General features: G+C 43.9%; 1 protein-coding gene across 1 annotated transcript in view; it reads right to left on the bottom strand.

Annotated features, from left to right (window-relative positions):
• The window catches only part of LOC311137425 (rho family-interacting cell polarization regulator 1-like), a 135546-nt gene that overhangs the window by 88312 nt on the left and 32875 nt on the right, over positions 1–14359 (bottom strand). The gene's annotated exons all lie outside the window — the stretch shown is intronic.

The following is a 14359-nucleotide window of genomic DNA, read 5'->3' as shown; positions in this document are numbered from 1 at the left end:
AGAACTCCACTAGGGTGATCCTTCCTATGGACTGGGGCATATGATAACTTTAATCTCCACCAAAAGCAGTTACTAACAGCTACCATGATAACATTTGACATTTTAGTCCAGGGGTGTCAAACGTCCGGCCCGCAAACGGGTTTAATCCGGCCCGCGAGATGATAAAAAAAAAAAAAAAAAAAAAAATTTATAATAATTTTGTAAAGTATAAAAATGCGCTGCAATTTTTCAATAAAATAAACTGCTGTTCCAATTGCGTCCACTGGATGGCGCAATAGCAATTGTGTTAAGCAAGTAAACTGTTTATACCGGGGCAGAGCAAGTAGGTCAAGCACGTGCAGCCAATGAGCTACTTTGTTTTGCCCGGGATATTTATTACGGCTTCTACTTTTAACATTATGTGCTTTGGCACCCTCATTGCCCCAATATGTCTCTGTCAAAAAAGGGAAAAGTGGACGCAGAGTGCAGAGTGTTCCAAGAAAAATGGTCAACCTATTTATTCACGGAATTGAATGGGAAAGCTGTATGTTTGGTGTGTTCAGAGCATGTTGCAGTGCTGAAAGAATATAACCTTTGTCGCCACTATGTGAGTCTTCATGCCGACAAATATGACAACTTTCAAGGACAGCGGAGATGAGAGAAGGTGAATGAACTGTTGGCGGGTCTGAAGAAACAGCAGTCTGTGTTTACTCACAGCCGAGACATCAGTGACGCTGCAGTGAAAGCTAGCTACCTCATTGCTAATGAAATCGCAGTGGCTTCAAAACCATTTAGTGAGGGTGAATTTGTAAAAACATGCATGATGAAGGCAGCGGAGATTGTGTGCCCTGAAAAGCGGCAGGCTTTTGCAAATATCAGCCTGACAAGAAACACAGTTGCAGACAGGATTTCCGATCTTTCAGTGGATTTGGACAGCCAGTTGAAGCAAAAAGTAAAGTCATTTATTGCGTTTTCGGTTGCAATTGATGAAAGCACGGACATTACAGATGTTGCACAACTGGCCATTTTCATCCGCGGAGTTGATGACACATTGACCGTCACCGAGGAGTTTGTGGAGTTGGTGCCGATGACAGATACAACGACAGCAGCTGATATTTTTACCGCACTCGTCGGCGCGCTGGACAGGGTCGGAGTGGACTGGTCCCGCGCTGTCAGCCTGGCTACAGATGGTGCGCCCTCAATGATCGGGAAAAAAGCAGGCGTTGTGACAAAGTTCAGAGAGAAAGTGCAATCTGCAAATGGAGGACGTGATTTTTTGACTTTTCACTGTATTTTGCACCAGGAGGCTTTGTGTTGCAAGTTATTAAAGATGGATAACGTCATGAAGGTGGTCATCCAAACTGTTAATTTCATCCGATCCAGAAGCCTGAATCACCGTCAGTTTGACAGCCTTCTCAGAGAGAAAGACCACATCTATGGCCTGCCATACCACACTGAGGTAAGATGGTTAAGCCGAGGTGCTGTGCTGAGGCGTTTCTTTGATTTACGATAAGAAATTGAACAGTTCATGGAAGAAAAGGGCAAACCAGTGTTATAATTTCATTCCGCAGAATGGATGCAGGACCTTGCATTTATGGTGGATGTTACAGAGCACCTGAATAACTTGAACTAACAGCTGCAAGGGCGCAACAAAGTTGTCACGCAGTATTATGACAGCATACGTTCTTTCAAGTTGAAGCTGTCATTGTGGGAGACGCAACTTGCCGGTGGTGATGCAGCTCACTTCCCCTGTCTGAAAAATGTGTGCGCGACCCAACATGTGGCAGACATGAAGCGGTTCAAAGATAAAATAACGGGACTGTTACGGGAGTTTGAGCAACGCTTTCAGATTTATGTTTATATGTTTTTATGTTGATGTGCTATTGTTTTTAATTGATTTTATTTTATTTGTATATTTAACCTATTCTTGACTCTGTGGTTCTTGCACTTGTTTGGGGAACAGGATTTCATTATTTTTATCTACATTTCTGCCTGAGAAATGACACCCTGATATAGTTCTGTGATCTGTGAAACAGTTCTGTTAATCACTGAGGCATTGTGTGTTTGTGTGTTCTTTTTCTTTAGAATTTTCAAATAAACTTGACGTGTTTTATGATTAATAGTGATGTTGTGCTTGTACTATTTTGGACACACTGTCCTCAGGCTCCAGCTTTATGTTGTATGTTGATCGTATTAAAACAAAGAAAACAATCTGAAGTTGTTGTTTTTAAGTTATATATACCATGATTTTTCCGGTCCGGCCCACTTGGGAATAGATTTTCCTCCATGTGGCCCCTGAGCTAAAATGAGTTTGACACCCCTGTTTTAGTCATTTAGCAGATGCTCTTATCCAGAGCGAATTACAGTAGTGAGTGCATACATTTTGTACATACATTCCACATTCTTATTTTGTACAAAGATCTCTATCAATCTGTGGATGATATTGCCCCAAGAGTCAGATACTTCAGTGAAGAGAACATCATGTTACTCTGATGCTGACAGTATTTCTCCTCAAACACTCCATCCTCTGAAAAGTGTTGTGAAGGCAGTGTGATGGAAAATTATATTTTTGTGCTTTTCTAATAACCAATTTCTGTGTTCATGCAAGTGACTGATTGAACGAATCCTCACTATCAGTATCTGCAATTTGGCAGTATGCCCAGACCCTTGTTTTGAGAATGAAAGATGTCTCAGCTTAGAGAAGAAGCCTTGTGAGGTATTGGTCTGTCACATGCATGACCCAGTATTGGTCGGTCATATGAATGAAGCAAACGTTAATGATTAATTATGAATGATAAATAAGCTAAATCATGCAAATATAACTTGTCAGTATACAGTGGGGGAAAAAAGTATTTAGTCAGCCACCAATTGTGCAAGTTCTCCCACTTAAAAAGATGAGAGAGGCCTGTAATTTTCATCATAGGTACACGTCAACTATGACAGACAAAATGAGGAAAAAAAATCCAGAAAATCACATTGTAGGATTTTTAATGAATTTATTTGCAAATTATGGTGGAAAATAAGTATTTGGTCAATAACAAAAGTTTCTCAATACTTTGTTATATACCCTTTGTTGGCAATGACACAGGTCAAACGTTTTCTGTAAGTCTTCACAAGGTTTTCACACACTGTTGCTGGTATTTTGGCCCATTCCTCCATGCAGATCTCCTCTAGAGCAGTGATGTTTTGGGGCTGTCGCTGGGCAACACAGACTTTCAACTCCCTCCAAAGATTTTCTATGGGGTTGAGATCTGGAGACTGGCTAGGCCACTCCAGGACCTAAAAAAATGCTTCTTACGAAGCCACTCCTTCGTTGCCCGGGCAGTGTGTTTGGGATCATTGTCATGCTGAAAGACCCAGCCACGTTTCATCTTCAATACCCTTGCTGATGGAAGGAGGTTTTCACTCAAAATCTCACGATACATGGCCCCATTCATTCTTTCCTTTACACGGATCAGTCGTCCTGGTCCCTTTGCAGAAAAACAGCCCCAAAGCATGATGTTTCCACCCCCATGCTTCACAGTAGGTATGGTGTTCTTTGGATGCAACTCAGCATTCTTTGTCCTCCAAACACAACGAGTTGAGTTTTTACCAAAAAGTTATATTTTGGTTTCATCTGACCATATGACATTCTCCCAATCCTCTTCTGGATCATCCAAATGCACTCTAGCAAACTTCAGACGGGCCTGGACATGTACTGGCTTAAGCAGGGGGACACGTCTGGCACTGCAGGATTTGAGTCCCTGGCGGCGTAGTGTGTTACTGATGGTAGGCTTCGTTACTTTGGTCCCAGCTCTCTGCAGGTCATTCACTAGGTCCCCACGCGTGGTTCTGGGATTTTTGCTCACCGTTCTTGTGATCATTTTGACCCCACGGGGTGAGATCTTGCGTGGAGCCCCAGATCGAGGGAGATTATCAGTGGTCTTGTATGTCTTCCATTTCCTAATAATTGCTCCCACAGTTGATTTCTTCAAACCAAGCTGCTTACCTATTGCAGATTCAGTCTTCCCAGCCTGGTGCAGGTCTACAATTTTGTTTCTGGTGTCCTTTGACAGCTCTTTGGTCTTGGCCATAGTGGAGTTTGGAGTGTGACTGTTTGAGGTTGTGGACAGGTGTATTTTATACTGATAACAAGTTCAAACAGGTGCCATTAATACAGGTAACGAGTGGAGGACAGAGGAGCCTCTTAAAGAAGAAGTTACAGGTCTGTGAGAGCCAGAAATCTTGCTTGTTTGTAGGTGACCAAATACTTATTTTCCACCATAATTTGCAAATAAATTCATAAAAAATCCTACAATGTGATCTTCTGGATTTTTTTTTCTCAATTTGTCTGTCATAGTTGACGTGTACCTATGATGAAAATTACAGGCCTCTCTCATCTTTTTAAGTGGGAGAACTTGCACAATTGGTGGCTGACTAAATACTTTTTTCCCCCACTGTATAAGAGATCTAACGGGACTGCTCCTGATCGACATATGTACTTGGTGCATTGAGTTGGTTGGAACCTCTCCAGCACGCTAATAATAAAGAATGATTCATTTAAGATTGACTTTGAGTGTCCCTGTGTAGAATTTCCACGACAGCAGCCTGATTTCCTGTCTTCTCTTTTCCTTGAGGCTTGCAAATCTAGACTTCAAAGAAAACTAGCTCCATGTGCCTTTTGATATACTGCACACCGAATAGCCTGGTTTCCAGTACAGCCGTGTGCACATCAGATAGATATGTAGTTCACGAAAGTACAATCAGTAAGGCTGGTCTGAATGGATCGTCACTTTTCATTCATCTAGTAAACTAATATAATTCACATCGCTTCCTATCTCACTCATCAGCATACTGTAGCAGGTATGTATATGGTAGTGTCTACAATGTTACCTCATCAGCATTGCACGTATTTATAGGTTAGTGTTGTAATGTTACCTCATCAGCATAGTGTCACGTCTCTCCTCCTCTTTTACTATTAGCAAGCGTGCGGAATGTCATTCACCTATTAACTTCAGCCTATGAGCATGGCACACTAAGGCAAATCCACCAAGATTGCTGATTAACCTATGGGCTCACTCGTGGTGCAATAATTAATAATAAAATTATTTCAACCAATGGGCATGAATCTAGGAGAGTATTAATATGTCAACTCAAACCATGTGGGGGGGGGGGGGGGGGGTTCGATGCCAGCTGCCCAGCATAGGGCAACCAGCATCTGGCTCTGAGGAGCATTCCCCAAACTATTCAAAAGAATTCCATATTGTATGCTGTCTCTGTTGTCATTCAGTTAAGCCTGTACTCGATTTGAATACTCATCCTCACAGCACACTCAGTGAAAGCATTGGAAAAGTTTGAGTGTGAGATATAAGTCCGTCTAGGGAAGAGATTTCTCAGGACCTGCATCTCCTCCTACTCTTCACACACACACACACACACACACACACACACACACACACACACACACACACACACACACACACACACACACACACACACACACACACACACACACACACACACACACACACACACACACACACACACACACACACACACACACACACACACACACACACACACAGTCATCAGAGTAAATGTATATGACAGTGACAAAAGCCCCCGACCCCTTAAAGACTGCGCTCTCCCAAAAGAGATGAATGACTCCTCTCACGGGCCCTGGGCAGTTGTTAACCTGGGTGATGTCATGCATTTGGAAAGTGAGTCTGCACGGCCGCCTGCCTGTGTGAGATAGGCCAAGAATGGAAAGAAAGATCAATAGAGGTCTGCCATTCACCACAATGCCCCGCCACCCCTCCACACTCCCTGCACCCTCTATTGAAACCCACCAGCCCATTATCCAGTTATCTGAATTCTTCTGTCGCCTTCAATCACCACCACGACCCCTTCAACCCACATCACCCCCCATTTACTCCACCTCAGTGCAATCCCAGCAAACCTATTTAATGTCCAAGGGATTGTAGGACATAATGCAGTACTATGCTGACAATTATTCAGGCAATGTAATGAGAACATGGAGCTAATCTCTTTTTATTAGCCAACCCCCTGTGTGGTTTACTTTGGATTAAAATGGTACATATTATTTTAAGTTAGATATAGTATGATATTAAGTATTTTTGAGTCCAAGCCAAGGAAAGTATTTTCAGTCTTAATTTGTGGATTAATTTAATATAAGGATTTGCGAATTTGACGTATGCTTTGGTATGCTTTAGTTCCGAATGACATTTTCAAATAGACATGATAAAAGTACATTGTATTCATATTTAACATGGTGAGTAACTGAATGAATGGGTTTCTGAATGAATGATTCAAGTAAAAGGACAGGAGTATTGGTGGGGAACATAAAGGAAAATGTTAATTAATAAATATCTAATATCTTTATCTCTCTCTCTTCCTCCCTCTTTTTGAGTGAAACCACGCTGATGTGTTCATTGTGTCCTCCACAGAGGAGCAACCACAGATGTTGGTCACTCACTGTAAAAAAAAAATGTCTGTAAAACTAGACTCTGTGACTGTCTGGGCATCATGTTGACAGGTTTTCCAGGCTCCCTTACTGATCGACCCCCATGCTCACTGAACCCCTGAACCCTATGTGCAGCCCTGTCTCTGGGTCCTGGGGGAGGTGCAGCCCACTCTGGGTCCTGGGGGAGGTGCAGCCCTCTCTGGGTCCTGGGGGAGGTGCAGCCCTGTCTCTGGGTCCTGGGGGAGGTGCAGCCCTGTCTCTGGGTCCTGGGGGAGGTGCAGCCCTGTCTCTGGGTCCTGGGGGAGGTGCAGCCCTGTCTCTGGGTCCTGGGGGAGTGCAGCCCTGTCTCTGGGTCCTGGGGGAGGTGCAGCCCTGTCTCTGGGTCCTGGGGGAGTGCAGCCCTGTCTCTGGGTCCTGGGGGAGTGCAGCCCTGTCTCTGGGTCCTGGGGGAGTGCAGCCCTGTCTCTGGGTCCTGGGGGAGGTGCAGCCCTGTCTCTGGGTCCTGGGGGAGTGCAGCCCTGTCTCTGGGTCCTGGGGGAGGTGCAGCCCTGTCTCTGGGTCCTGGGGGAGTGCAGCCCTGTCTCTGGGTCCTGGGGGAGGTGCAGCCCTGTCTCTGGGTCCTGGGGGAGTGCAGCCCTGTCTCTGGGTCCTGGGGGAGGTGCAGCCCTGTCTCTGGGTCCTGGGGGAGTGCAGCCCTGTCTCTGGGTCCTGGGGGAGTGCAGCCCACTCTGGGTTCCAGGGCTAGAGGGACTCTTTGATCACCATTTTCTGCTCATCTCTGGCTCCCACCTACACCCCCTTCTCTCTCTCTCTCTGGGATCTCAGTTTAAGTGGTCTGCCATGCCTCTCCTGCCGCTGAGGGAAAGACGGGCCCTAGTTTCTATCCCACAGGGCCACATGCCTTTTTCTAATCTGTCTGGGTGTGTCAGAGAAAGCCATGAATCTGAATGTATTTATAAACTCTCTCTCTCTCTCTCTCTCTCTCTCTCTCTCTCTCTCTCTCTCTCTCTCTCTCTCTCTCTCTCTCTCTCTCTCTCTCTCTCTCTCTCTCTCTCTCTCTCTCTCTCTCTCTCTCTCTCTCTCTCTCTCTCTCTCTCTCTCTCTCTCTCTCTCTCTCTCTCTCTCTCTCTCTCTCTCTCTCTCTCTCTCTCTCTCTCTCTCTCTCTCTCTCTCTCTCTCTCTCTCTCCCTCCCTCCCTCCTCCTTTCTCCTTGAATCATTTCTTCCCTGTAGAAAAATAGAGAGGAGAAAGAATGAGCATAGCTGAGACAGAAGTCTGTAGATATGTTACATAAAAACTCAACGGAGGAGAACAAGCAGAAAGATAAATCCATGAAGTGTTCTGAGAAAGAGTGCTCACAGTTATTATGAAGCCAACCATTTGTATGCAGAGACCTTTGAAATGAAGGCCATTCGGAATAACAGAATGTCCACGCAAACGCCCACCAAAACATGGTGATACACATGAGCGAACAGGCATACTTCGCTACATGCACTATATGCCACCTGTTTGCTCCATCTGTTCGTAATAAAACACACACACACACACACACACACACACACACACAGTCCCTCTCTCTATACACCCTCTATATCCCACTGATTTGTTGGCTCAGTTGGGAGCTGTGTGTTAGGGACCCTCCCTGAGGCATGGGGCTCCCTATTTGGGTCAAGCAGTCCTAGGGCCCTTATTCCAGGACTGGAGGAAAATGTGCATGTAGTCTCAGAGAATACTCGCTCACGAGAGGACAGGAGAGGACACATGTCTGAAGGAATACAAAATGCACACTCTACCCCCACGTTGTCATATTCTCAGTGGGAAACAACATTTGACATTCTGGAAAATCTGGGAGACTCATCTGCTTCTGTTTGGCTCTGACTGTGCATGATTCTCTAGTGCACACGTTACATAAGTGTACCGTAATCATATCAAGGAGAATAGACTTCTGGAGCATTAACCATCCTGAGAGTCTGCTCTGCCAATGGCAATGTCCTGACCCTATGAGTCTAAACTGGACTGTGCGTGCAGATAGAGGAGGAGGAGGAGAAAGACAGGAGGAAGAGGAGGCCAACAACAATAAAGAGGAGGAGGAGGAATGGGCTTCATCACTCTCTCACTCTCTCCTCTGTGAATAATTCAGGATGTCTAATGAATAACGGAGTCTCTCTTAACTGAGACCGGCCAGAACACCCTGCAGGGCTCTACAGACCCTATGATAAATGGCTGCTGTGGTTACAGATTATGGGTGTTTAATCTATTTTATGCTAAGGTAGGCTCTCTCTCAATTATTAATCACTAAACTAATATGATTAATGGGCAAATGAATTCAGTTTGTACATACATGAATAGACAACCTTATTAAAATAACTAAAACTGATAATCAGCTGATCCAATTAACTGTTTTTTCATGGTAATCATTTAGGAGTATAAGCCAATGGGTTTAACATCTCCTAAAGCAGCACACAAACACAGATAAACACACATATGGAGAGAATTAGCTGTCCCTGAGCTGTACAGCCTAAAGACATGTTTATCTACTTCTAAGAACAGAAAAGCAAAGGCTCTGTATGACACTTTGTAGAACAGGGGGGTAGAATGCAGGAATTCAAAAACATTTAAAGAAACACAGAGACAGTATTTACATGTTTGTTTACCGTGTAAAGTTTGGTTCTCTCTTCATGAGGGCCATTTTTTACCACAGAAAGACCTCACTAAAAGGCAGGAGCTGCAGATCACTTCCCGTCAGCAGGCACCTAAAACATAGTCAAGGACTTGAAAACTATTTAGTTTGACTGAATTTGATAAACACTTTGGCAAAAGGAAAGGAGTATGATCGGTAGAGAGGAAGGAATGGTTCCTCTCCCAACCCAGCACATCAACACTCCCTTTTCCTTTATTTTCCCTATTGATCCTCCTGAGGCCAACAGCTCAACATGTATACAGTATCTTGGGCTGACTCATAATGGAGGAGGACCACTTTGTTACATATGACTGAAAGTCATTTGTAACAATCTGTAGCTGTGCCAGTTGTAACAATCTGTTTCTTTACATTGAGACACAGCAGGGGGAGACATGGGGTTGGGGCTTTGTCCCCGATTTCGACAGTTGCTCTAGGGAAGTTGGCTGACAGTGGCTAGTGGCAGTCTGGAGGATCTCCACACGATGACACTAGTCGCCCTTTACACTTCCAGCCCATGCTTGGGGTACAGAATCCCCCTGCCCCACAGCCCTGGCTAATCTCTCTCCCCTCCCTACATTCCTCCCCTCTCCTGACCTGAACCCAATAGAGCAGGGTGGGACCACGTCGGCTCAGGTCCGATCTCCTGATTACCACTATCCCCCAGCCATGCATCTCTGCGGTAGGAAGTGGAAGAGATGGCTTCTCATCTACGCTGGCCTTGATGAAGGGGGAGGTGCATGTATTCACTCTGAGCATATGGTCACATCAATCCACCTCCTATGTATTTGTTGGTAAAATGCTAATGATGTATTCCTGTGTGGACCTGTCTTTCTGAGGGAGGTTTTGTCAGTGTTCCACCTCAGTGGGCCTGGTCAGTGGTGCTGGGCCTGGGTCCAGTCCAGTCTGACCTCCTCAGTGGTGCTGGACCTGAGAAGAGAAGCATGGAGCTGCTTCAGAGACCTGAGGTAATTAAACGCCAGCTAAGGGCCTCTCCCTGAAGCTCCCATTCAAAGATCCCATTCAATCCACTGAAGAGTACTGAGTGTCAGTTACACTGAGGGGAGAGAAAGAAATAGAGAAAGAAGAGAGAAGTAGACAGACAGAAAAGATGGCATCAAAGATGCCTAAACCAGTGGAGGCTGCTGAGGGGAGGACGGCTCATAATAATGGTTGGAACGGCGCAAATGGAATGGCATCAACCCATGTGTTTGATGTATTTGATACCATTCCACTTATGCCACTCCATTACCACGAGCCCGTCCTCCCCAATTAAGGTGCCACCAAGCTCCTGTGGCCTAAACATGCTCCTGGTTTCCATTCCAGCAAACACCACCAGCGATGAGATCATTGCTCAGTGTTTCTTTTACTTCAGCTGACCATTTAATCAAAACACAAACCATTCAGTGGAGACAAAGAAACCTTCATGCATTTGTAGAAAAGCATCAAATTGAATTCCACCTCCCTCCCTTTTAGAGACTCAGCCCGTGTCTGTATGGCTAGTTCATCTGCACAGAGGCTGTGATATCTACTTATTTCTGTTTTTAGAATCCCTCTGCAGCACATGGCCCCAGCTGCTGATAATGTAGTTGTGGCCAGTAAACAACTGTAAATAAGGAAGGCAACACAAAGAGGCTATTGGTTTTTTTTGCTCGTTTCCTGGAGCTGACGTTTCCTGCTCATTCTGAACCCTGTAGAGCCCTTATTCAGACGCATATGACAATGCGCCAGCAGCAGCCATGTAAGGAAGTAAACTGTCCAAGCAAGTTATATAGTGTGTTTCTTTTGTCACAAAGGCACATACAGCAATTCCTGAATTTCCATTCCTGACTGAACAGCCTTAGCACTTCCACATTTCTCAAATATACCAGGCAGGGTTGGGTTACTCTTCAGGGATACAATTAATGCAAATGTAGCTGTAGGTTATTTACACTGTGTGTACAAAACATTAGGAACACATTCCTAATATTGAGTTGCTCCCCCTTTTGCCCTCAGAACAGCCTCAATTCGTTGGGGCATGGACTCTACAAGGTGTCGAAAGCTTTCCACAGGGATGCTGGCCCATGTTGACTCCAATGCTTCCCACAGTTGTGTCAAGTTTGCTGGATGTCCTTTGGGTGGTGGACCATTCTTCATACTGTAGACATGGGAAACTCTTGAGCGTGAAAAACCCAGCAGTGTTGCAGTTCTTGACACACTCAAACCGGTGCGCCTGGCACCTACTACCATATCCCGTTCAAAGGCACTTCAATATTTTGTCTTGCCCATTCACCCTCTGAATGGCACACATACACAATCCATGTCTCAAGGCTTAAAAATCCTTCTTTACCCTGTCTCCTCCCCATCATCTACACCGATTTAAGTGGATTGAACAGGTGACATCAATAAGGGTTAATAGCTTTCACCTGGATTCACCTAGTCAGTCTATGTCATGGAAAGAGCTAATGTTTTGTACACTCAGTATATAAGGTTTACCTTCCGTCAACCATCTGTCCGTGTCTAATTTGTTGCTGTTAATGTGTTCTTTAATGTGAGTAATGTGTATTTGTTCTAGGTACAAACAGAACGACCCTCTCCTCTCTCACCTCTTAAACATATAAACAATGTGTGTGATCTTTGCTCTGCTGAGAGGGCTGGAGTGGCGCCCACACACACAGCTCGCTGATGATGAGGCCTGATAATTACCTCCATGCTCTCTGACACAGGACCAGGAGGGAGGAAAGAGGACAAAGAGGAAGAGAGACAGACAGCTAACATTTACTACAGCTGGAGCGCAGACATTCAAATACTATGTACTTCTTTGAATGTGAAAATACTATATACTCATTTGAATGTGATTTAGGCTACTGTATAATTGAGAATTGGGATAAACATGATTAAACATGACGTATGTAAATATGCTACGTTATCACATTTGTATGTTGATGGAGAAAAAAACAGTCGGAAAGGGGGATACCTAGTCAGTTGCACAACGGAATGCATTCAACCTGAAATGCGTCTTCCGCATTTAACCCAACCCCTCTGAATCAGAGAGGTGTGGGGGGCTGCCTTAATCGACATCCACGTCATCGGTAGTAGTCATGTAGTCAACAGCTTCTTGATTGTTCCAGAAAAGGAATGTTTAATCATTCTCACCAAAACGTAAAGAGAGACAGGTCAACACAGTTAACTGAAACTCTATCCCTGTTAAACACTGCCCTCCTATGGATGGAGAGTGACACTGTGGCACTATGCAGAGAATGCCTTGATAGTGATTTTCTGGTTTCACTGGATTTACAGGACACCAGGGGTCTCTCTTTGGGCACAGAACATATGGAAGCTATGAAAATTTAATTTTTCCAACTTTTGCTGACCCTTTATCATTGATCTAATTTATAGGATTATGTCAATGAGCTTCACTTGCTCTGTGCTTACAATAAATGTCGATAGTCAATAGTCACCACAAAACATCAATAGTCACCACAGAGTTCACTGCAGCCTGTAAACTGGATCCATAGGAATAATAGATAATATTCTCTGAGGAGAGGAGGGCATGTGGCTATCCTCTAACCCTCTCCCTCCCTGCTCATTCCCAGAGTAGAACAACCTCACTGGGCTCTGGGTTCACTGCATGTTGACAAAAACGGTGGAAATAAAATAAAACAAATGATCATACTGAGGGTAAGAGAGACACACAGGCTACTAACCTGGATTCCCATAGGTTGATGACTAAACTATATTCACAACAGCGCCAATCACCAGTCATTCACTATTCATCTACTGTAGATGTATGCACAAGGATTAACTCTGCCATTACACACTATTAGTAAGGTTAGTGGAGTTCATCTTGTGCAACCCTGATATATAAGCAAACAAGGTACTGAAATAATGTTGATAATATAACAAAATATGTCAGTTACGTATATTAACATTCTTAGTTGTTTTGCTTCTTTAACAAAGCATTGACACATAAATCAGTTGGTATCCTGGGCAGAGGCAGATGTTATGGTGTGCAATGATTGGCTCGTATAATAAACTAGCCTACAACCCTGTTACTGATAAAAATACTGTACATCCCTTAAATCAACTGTGAGCCTGGACGAGAACATCGCCACTGTAAATCAATAAAGAGATGTTAAAAGGGTTCCACGTCTGCCTGAGTCTCAGTAGACTCAGAGTGCTTTAAAGAATTTTAAAAGAATCGCCTCCCAAACTACAAATGTTACCCGTGGATAGAATTGTATCAATGTTATAATCAGTGGTTAAATTGAGCTGGAGCTACCCGGAGACAGGTTCCTGCACCTTGGGTTAATGATAGACACATGCAGAGCCAAGCTCCAGCACCTTACAGGTCCAAAGAGGAAAGTAGGATAAAAAGTGGGACAAAAGTACAATAAACCAGGGTTAGAGTTTCAGCTCTAAGTGCACTGTAGTCCTAATCTAGTAGTCTCGGAAACATTGGTAACATTGTGGGAGGCAACCCGTCTTTCTAGAGAGACTATCGAGTTAGGATTAGGGTTTCAAACTGTAAGTGCAATGTATTACGAATCTCAGGTTAGGGTTAGGGTTTCAGCTGTAACTTCAATGTATTTCTTCTTTTTTTTTATTTATTAAATGTTATTAACTCATCCTCTTCGGAGGAGACATATATTTTGGGGGTTTTACAGCTTTTCTGCTAAATATACATATAATTTTACATAGACATTTTACATCTCCATTTTACATACATGGTACTTTTATATCAAGCAATCACATAACAATAGTACATTACCAAACCTAAGCTCTTTAATCCCACCCCTCAACCACTCTCAGCCCTTCACACTTATCACCATAGACCACCCTCGTTTGGTTACCATGTGCCATATATTTTTCAACTGTGCTGTGATGTTTTACATAAATGTTGAACCTTTCTAATCGTATAGTATCCACAGATTGTGAGCTAAAGATGAAAACCTTTCCTACGAGTATTAATACACTGCTCAAAAAAATAAAGGGAACACTTAAACAACACAATATAACTCCAAGTCAATCACACCTCTGTTGAATAATAATATATAATATAATAATAATATGCCATTTAGCAGACGCTTTTATCCAAAGCGACTTACAGTCATGCGTGCATACATTTTTTGTGTATGGGTGGTCCCGGGGATCGAACCCACTACCTTGGCGTTACAAGCGCCGTGCTCTACCAGCTGAGCTACAGAGGACCAAACTGTCCACTTAGGAAGCCACACTAATTGACAATACATTTCACATGC

This window comes from Coregonus lavaretus (assembly GCF_964263955.1).
Source record: "Coregonus lavaretus genome assembly, chromosome: 11".
Lineage (NCBI taxonomy): Eukaryota > Metazoa > Chordata > Actinopteri > Salmoniformes > Salmonidae > Coregonus > Coregonus lavaretus.
Note: the sequence above shows the minus strand (reverse complement) of the source record. Positions and strands in the feature narration are given on the sequence as shown.